Source organism: Gracilinanus agilis, chromosome 2 (assembly GCF_016433145.1).
Source record: "Gracilinanus agilis isolate LMUSP501 chromosome 2, AgileGrace, whole genome shotgun sequence".
NCBI classification, from domain to species: domain Eukaryota; kingdom Metazoa; phylum Chordata; class Mammalia; order Didelphimorphia; family Didelphidae; genus Gracilinanus; species Gracilinanus agilis.
Genome location: NC_058131.1, coordinates 267,801,486 through 267,808,304, shown reverse-complemented (window position 1 = coordinate 267,808,304; position 6,819 = coordinate 267,801,486). Strand labels below are relative to the sequence as shown.

At 44.3% G+C, this 6,819-nt stretch overlaps 1 protein-coding gene across 1 annotated transcript in view; it reads left to right on the top strand.

Annotated features, from left to right (window-relative positions):
• Window positions 1–6,819, top strand: part of CACNA1B (calcium voltage-gated channel subunit alpha1 B) — a 275,653-nt gene that overhangs the window by 211,084 nt on the left and 57,750 nt on the right. The gene's annotated exons all lie outside the window — the stretch shown is intronic.

Here is a 6,819-nt window from a genome sequence, read left to right as displayed (position 1 = left end):
GAGAGAGAGAGAGAGAGAGAGAGAGAGAGAGAGAGAGAGAGAGAGAGAGAGAGAGAGAGAGAGAGACAAAAGCAAAGAACAGAAAATAGCTAAAACAGAGAAATAATTATAGTTTCAAATGAAGATGTCTTCATGCTATGCTCAGCAGGAGTCTGAAGCCAAGAATATACCCTTCTAGTTCTCGCAGTGATAAATTTTTAATTAAAAAAGCTAGTTCACAAATCTTTAATGAATACTCACCATGCAGAGGGCCCTATACTTTGTTATGTCATGGGGGGAAAAGGTAGATAATTCAATTGGAATCAGTAAACAATTTATGATTGATATGAGTTATTTATATAAGTTAATCTCTGCTTGGCACTGAGGAGACCAGATAGGAATACAGATGTGGGATCTCACTGATAGAGGGAATTCCCAAGTGAGGAGATTTCCTTTGTAAGGGCAGACCAGCACTTCCTCTGTAACTTAGAGCATTAGGGAGTTGTGAGAGACTGGGATTGCTCAAGGCCACATGGGCAATGTGCACCAAGGATTGGGAGTTTCTAACCCCAAGGGCTGCTCTCTATCTGTTACACCAGCGGTTCCCAAACTTTTTTGGCCTACCGCCCCCTTTCCAGAAAAAAATATTACTTAGCCTCCTGGAAATTAATTTTTAAAATTTTAATAGTAATTAATAGGAAAGATAAATGCACCTGTAGCCATCACTGCCCCCCTCGATCGCTGCAGCACCCACGGGTGGTGGCGCCCACTTTGGGAATCACTGTGCTATATGATAGATTTCATGCTGGAAATACCAAGATTAAAAAAAAAAGACAATTCTTTCTCTCAAGGTATATGTAAATATATTATATTCTTTGAGAAGAAGAGAATACAGCACATACACATATAAGTATATAATACAAGATATTATATGATGTAAGCAAAGGAGAGATTCAGATAAAATAAGTTCAGAAGAAGAAAATACAGCACATACACATATAAGTATATATACAAGATATTATATGATGTAGGCAAAGGAGAGATTCAAATAAAATAAGTTCAGAAGGGCATTCCCAAAGATGGGAAATAGCATTTGAAATAGTTTAGTTTGGATGGAATATAAGATATATGAAGGGGAACAATGTGAAATAAAGCCAGAGAGGCAGGTTGAAGCCAGACGGTGGAGGGCCTTCAATGCCAGGCTCAAGAGTTGCATTTTATCAAAGATTTTGGAGCAGACTAGTGACATAAACAGACCTTTGCCTTAGGAAGACATTTAATAGCTGTATGACTCTGGGCAAGTCACTAAACTCTGTTTGCCTCTGGTTCCTCATGTAAAATGAACTGAAGAAGGAAATAGCAAACCACTCCAATTTCTTTGCAAAGAAAACCCCAAATGGGGTCAGGAATATTTGGACATGATCAATATGACTGAATAACAACAACATATAATCACACATTATCCTTCTTGAGAGAATGTAAACTCCTTGAGGGCAAGAATTGTTTCATTTTTACCTTTGTATCCACAGTGCTTAGCAATGCCTATCACACTGTGAGTAATAAGATTATTGATTCTGGGGCTTCAAGCCTGAGTAACTGCCCACTTTTATTAGTGTCTACCATGTTTAAGACCTTCTGCTCAGCTGTGAGAGACAGAAGGAAAGGCCCTTGCCTTCTTGGGGCTCAGCCTAACTTGGGAGACAGAGCATGACATGAAGCAGTACCTCAGCCCAAGGTAGACGGTGCTTTATAGGTTGTGAGAGGTACAAGCAGGACAAGCTTTAAGAAAAATACAGTGAAATAAGGAAGCACCTTTGGTTCCAATAGTCAAGAAGGCTTGGTAGAAGAAATGGGGCTTGAGTTAGATCTCAAAGGGCAAGTCAAATTTGGATAAGAAGAGAGAAGGGGAGGCTACACTGGAATGAGGTGGGCAGGAAGATCAAAGAGGCTGAAATGCTCCAAGGGACAAGGAGCAAACTAGTCTTATCTGAAGTGTAGAATTCATTCAGGGAGGCAGTCAGAAATAAGACTGGAGAGAATGATTGGGGCCCAATTGACTTTGAACGAGCCAAGCAAAGATTTTCTCCTGTGGACAATGGGGAGCCATTGCAAGTTGCTGAAAAAAAAACTGACATGGCCAATGCTCTACTAATTGAAGAAGTTTTATTTAACAGTACATGCATAAATGATCAAGAAGGAACAGCAAGATGGTTACATTAATCTAGGAATGAAGTGATAATAGCTTGAACTCTTCTAGTGACTATGAGAGTGAAAAGGAAGGTAAAAGGCACTGGGGAGAAGACTTAGAGAATGTGGATCAGGGGTTGGTCTGCTCTGCATTTGCATTTTGGTCCCCAGATGTAAACAGAATTTTCCATGTTACTTTTTTGTCATAACCATCAAGATGAGGACTGAGGAGACCTGATCAGACTTAGACAACTCTGGAATGGATGCCAGTGACCAGACTGCCCTAGAAACCAACCTCAGACTGAAAACCCTCAACCCTGCAGGAACTTTTGTCATTCTTGGGAACAACATGACCAACTGTGGATGAATTCTGTCTTGGCTTCAGGAGAGATCATTCCTCTAGGATAGTAATGTCAAACTCAAATATGAAAAGAGAGCTAAACCATACGTAAGAATCCCTATGGATCCAATATTGACTTAGAAAACTACAAATTGAGGACAGCAAGGTGGCTCAGGGGATAGAGATCCAGGCCTAGTCATGAGGTCCTGGGTTCAAATGTGGCCTCAGATAGTTCTTAGCTTTGTGACCTTGGGCAAGTCACTTAACCCCCATTACCTAACCTTTACTACTCTTCTGCTTTGGAACAAATACACAGTATTGATTCCAAGACCAAAGATAAGGGCTTAAAAACAAACAAACAACAAAGTAAATTACAAATTACCTTGATCCATGTCTTATTGTGTTTTAAAAAAATTTTATTAAATATTTCCCAATTACATTTTAATCTGGTTCAGGCAGCCCTGGAGTATGGGAGGGGGGCAATAAACCCAACCTCCCACTTTAGTACCCAGAAGAGGCCTCTCCCAAACAATATTCTAGGAATCAATGAACCAACCAGTACTTACTAATCAATCAATAATCATCTGTTGAGGGCAACTAGGTGGCTCAGTTGATTGAGAGCCAGGCCCAAAGAAGGGAGGTCCTGAGTTCAAATATGACCTCAGAAAAATTCCTAGCTATGTGCCACTGGGCAACTCACTTAACCCCCTTGCCTAGCCCTTCTGGCTCTTCTGCCTTGGAACCAATACATAATATTGATTCCAAGACAGAAGGTAAGGGTGTGTGCCAGCAACTGAGTCAAGTGCTGGGCAGCTTAAGCCAAGTGCTAAGTAAAAGAGCCCCTGCCCTCACAGAGCTTCCATTCTAGTGGGGAGACAACATTGATATATGGAAGAATATGCACAAAGCAGTTGCAAGGTAACTGCTCCTCTGTGGAAAGCTTTTTGCTTGCACAAATGAAAGAAACAGACAGTCTTGGGGTAATCTGTGCTGGACGCCAGGGCCCTAATTTTCTCCTTCCCTCAGCCGTGGTCTTGGGGATTCTGCAGAGTATTCATGCCCTGACAAGAGGGGAGCCCACCGGCTTGGATCTCTGCAACTCTGCTCTGACTACGCAGCCCTGCTAGGCAGTGACTGCTGCTTCCTTTCCCAGGAGTGAAGCCCAGAAGTCCCAGGAAGCAGGAAGCAGGAAGCCCACAGCCAACCCTTTTACTGTTGCCCTGTCCTGAAGTCCAAGGCCCACCCTCTTCCTCTGGTCTGCGCCAGAGTGCAGCAGGCATAGGGCTCACCTCACTCTGAGGGGAGCCTTGATACTGCTCTGGTTGGAAAATGGTCCTCATCCCAAAGCCAAGGGCAGAAAAATCCCAGGCCTTGGAAGCACTGCATGGAGATGCTCTTGTGTAACAGAAAACAATGGGGCAGATAGAGAGCATTCAGCTAAAGGAGCTAATCCAAGCCAGAAGTGACTCAGTGGACAGCAAAGGGACCTATGAAATACTGCCCTGGTATTTCCCTGCCATCCTGCATGCATGCAGTTTGGAAAACTGCTAGAGCAGCTATGTATTGGAGGGAGGTGCCCTAGCACCCAGCAGCGGGTGCCCCAGGCTTCGGGGGCAGCTCCCTCCAGGACTCCCTAATTCTCTCCAGTTAGACTCTCCTGGGCTGCCTCAGGGGCCGTGGTCTTCTAAGTGCCCTTGGGAGTCTGAGCTCTTGGCTTAGGAGAAGAGAGGAGCCAAACTAGATCCAAGTAATAGAAGATGGTTGCCGTTGAGTTCAGGAAGAAGCTCAGTTTCACCCCCTTGACGGTGTCTCCTTCCTAATCCCTCTCTTTTCTCCTTTTGGTGAAGAACCTTTCCTGGTGGGCTTATCTTTGAGGAATGGTTTACTCTGGGAAACAGTGGTTGTGCTTTGTGGATGCTCTCAGATCCTAACTTTGCTGGAAGGATGACGAGATGGGTCCTAGGGCTTGGGGCAGGAACGCTGATGTGAAACACTCAAAACCATCTTTTAGGACCCCTTCCAGGAGTTGGGCAAAGACATGAGAACTTCCAGGAGAAACCCAGGGAGTCCCTCAGTGGTTCTAGTGTTGGAGCAGGTCCACCTGTCAGATTAGTGATGGATGCAGAATGAGGAAATCTGTTAAACTAGCCAGCTTTTTGCAGTCATGGAGTCTGACAGAAGGGATGGGGAGAATGTCTCCAAACTCTCCATTTCCTCCTCTCTGGCCCTTGGATCCCTGTAAATAGATGTATGCCCTTAGCCTGAGGTTGTGAACCCCTTTCAGTCCATTCCTTTTTGACAGCACAAAGCTGTAGAAAGAGAATTGAATTTATAGACAGAGGACCTGGGTTTGAATCCCACCTGGTCTTCCTACTACCTGTATGCTACCTGTGTGACCTTGGGCAAATCATGTCATCTCTTGGGACCTTCAGTTCCCTCACCTGTGAAATGTGGGGATCAGACTAATTGGCCATTAAGGTCTCATCCAGAATGAAACCTGTGATCCATGATTCCTCCTGCCTAGAAGCTCCCCTCCTCCACCTATCAGGAGGGAGGGGTTGTCCTCATTTGGGTTACTGATGCTCAACAATAGGGAAGACCATAACAACCAACATTTATGTAATACGTTAAAGTACTTTCTATGCATTTTCTCACTTGACTCTCTCAACAATGCTGTGAGGCAGGTACTCTCTATTGGTTCTTCTCATTTTCAGATAAAGAAATGAGACTCAGAGAGATTAATGGGCTTCCCCGGGTCACACAGCTAGTCTTGGGCTTTAAATTCGTCTCTCTCTTTCTTGGGCTTCCAAAGAGGCTATTGGCAGTGTAGGCAGCAAACACCACTTTACTAATAGCTTGGAGAGGAAATGAGAAAGTCTCAAGATCTATTTATCATCTCCAGATAATCTGATAAAGATGGCTTAGTTCACAAGAAGTAAGGACACCGAAGATCTTTAGCTCATACTTCCAGCTCTGTCTCTGGGAGCATGGAGATTATTATATATATATATTTCAAGACTCACTTCACACAAAAGAACCACCCCCCCCCCCGCAAAACTTCATAGATGTGCAGAAGTTACAAATTATGTCATATCAAAACACAAAAAATCTAATTTGACTTCAGAATAGAACAAGGCCAAGGCTGAATTTTGGTTGGCCCACTATCGAAAGCTAAGTCTGGGAATACTTTCTCAGGGACGAATAGCCCCTATTGGAGGAGGTTTTGTCTAAATTTTGTCCATTATTGACCTTGATGTGTTTAGAAACAGATTCAGAGTCCAGGCAGCCTTTTGCTTAATTTCTGTCTTTAGTCTTGGAGAGAAATTGTTAATCTCTTAACTGTTGATTTGCTAGGAACTTAAAGCTTTTCAATAAGGAAAGGTGTGGATCAGAAAAGGAGTCAAAAGAGGAGTCTCAGATTTTTATCTATTTGAGACTGTTTCTCTTATTGGCTTCCCACAAGAAAGGACACACATTTCCTAGAGTTTAGTGATTCCTCAAAGGAAGAGCATTAGCAAAAGCAGAGAAAAAAATAGCCAGGTGAGCCTGAGCCTCAGAGATATGGCCCAAAGGGTGGCTCTCTAGGGGTCCCAGGTTGCCCCATCAAGAGGGAGGGCTATAGCAGTTTGGGTTCTGCCTGCAGACAGAGCCCAGGAGAGTCTACACTCCCCTGGCACCTGCTTCCCACAGCACTGCCTGTTTCTGTGGCCGCCAGGGAGCTCGGTCCCTCTGTCGCTGTTTCATTCAACACCCTTGTGTTTGTCTCTTTTCTCTTTATTTGATGACTGAGTCTGATATATGGTAGCTGTGTAAGTCTGAGCTGCTTTTGCATATATATATATATATATATTATTTTTTTTTTAAACCGAGGCACTACACTCAGACTGGTATGTGCATGGACCTGATCAGGCAGGGACCGCACTAGCCCAACACGACACCCCTTGGTTTCCCCTGCACTGATGCTGAAAGGGGCCATCCCAGGCACTTGGCACCAATGAATACATTTCAGTTTGGGGGGAGTTTAGGTGAAACTCACCCAAGGGGATATGCTGCAGTCCAAGGAAGCTTGAGGAAAGAGCGGGGAAGGTGCCTCCGACCTGATAGATGGCTCCTCTCCAGGAATCTCTGGCTGGCCAGGGCTTTTCCGGTGTCCCTCTGTCCCTGCTGCTGTGATTCTCTGATCACTGGGGACTCGATTTCTTGGGGTGAGGGACGGGTGCCTTTTTCACTCAGGCCACCTATGAGCAGAGAAACATGTTCATGTCTGTTTCTGTTTTGGAAAGGTGAGCTACATGTATTCTGCCCTCCCTGAA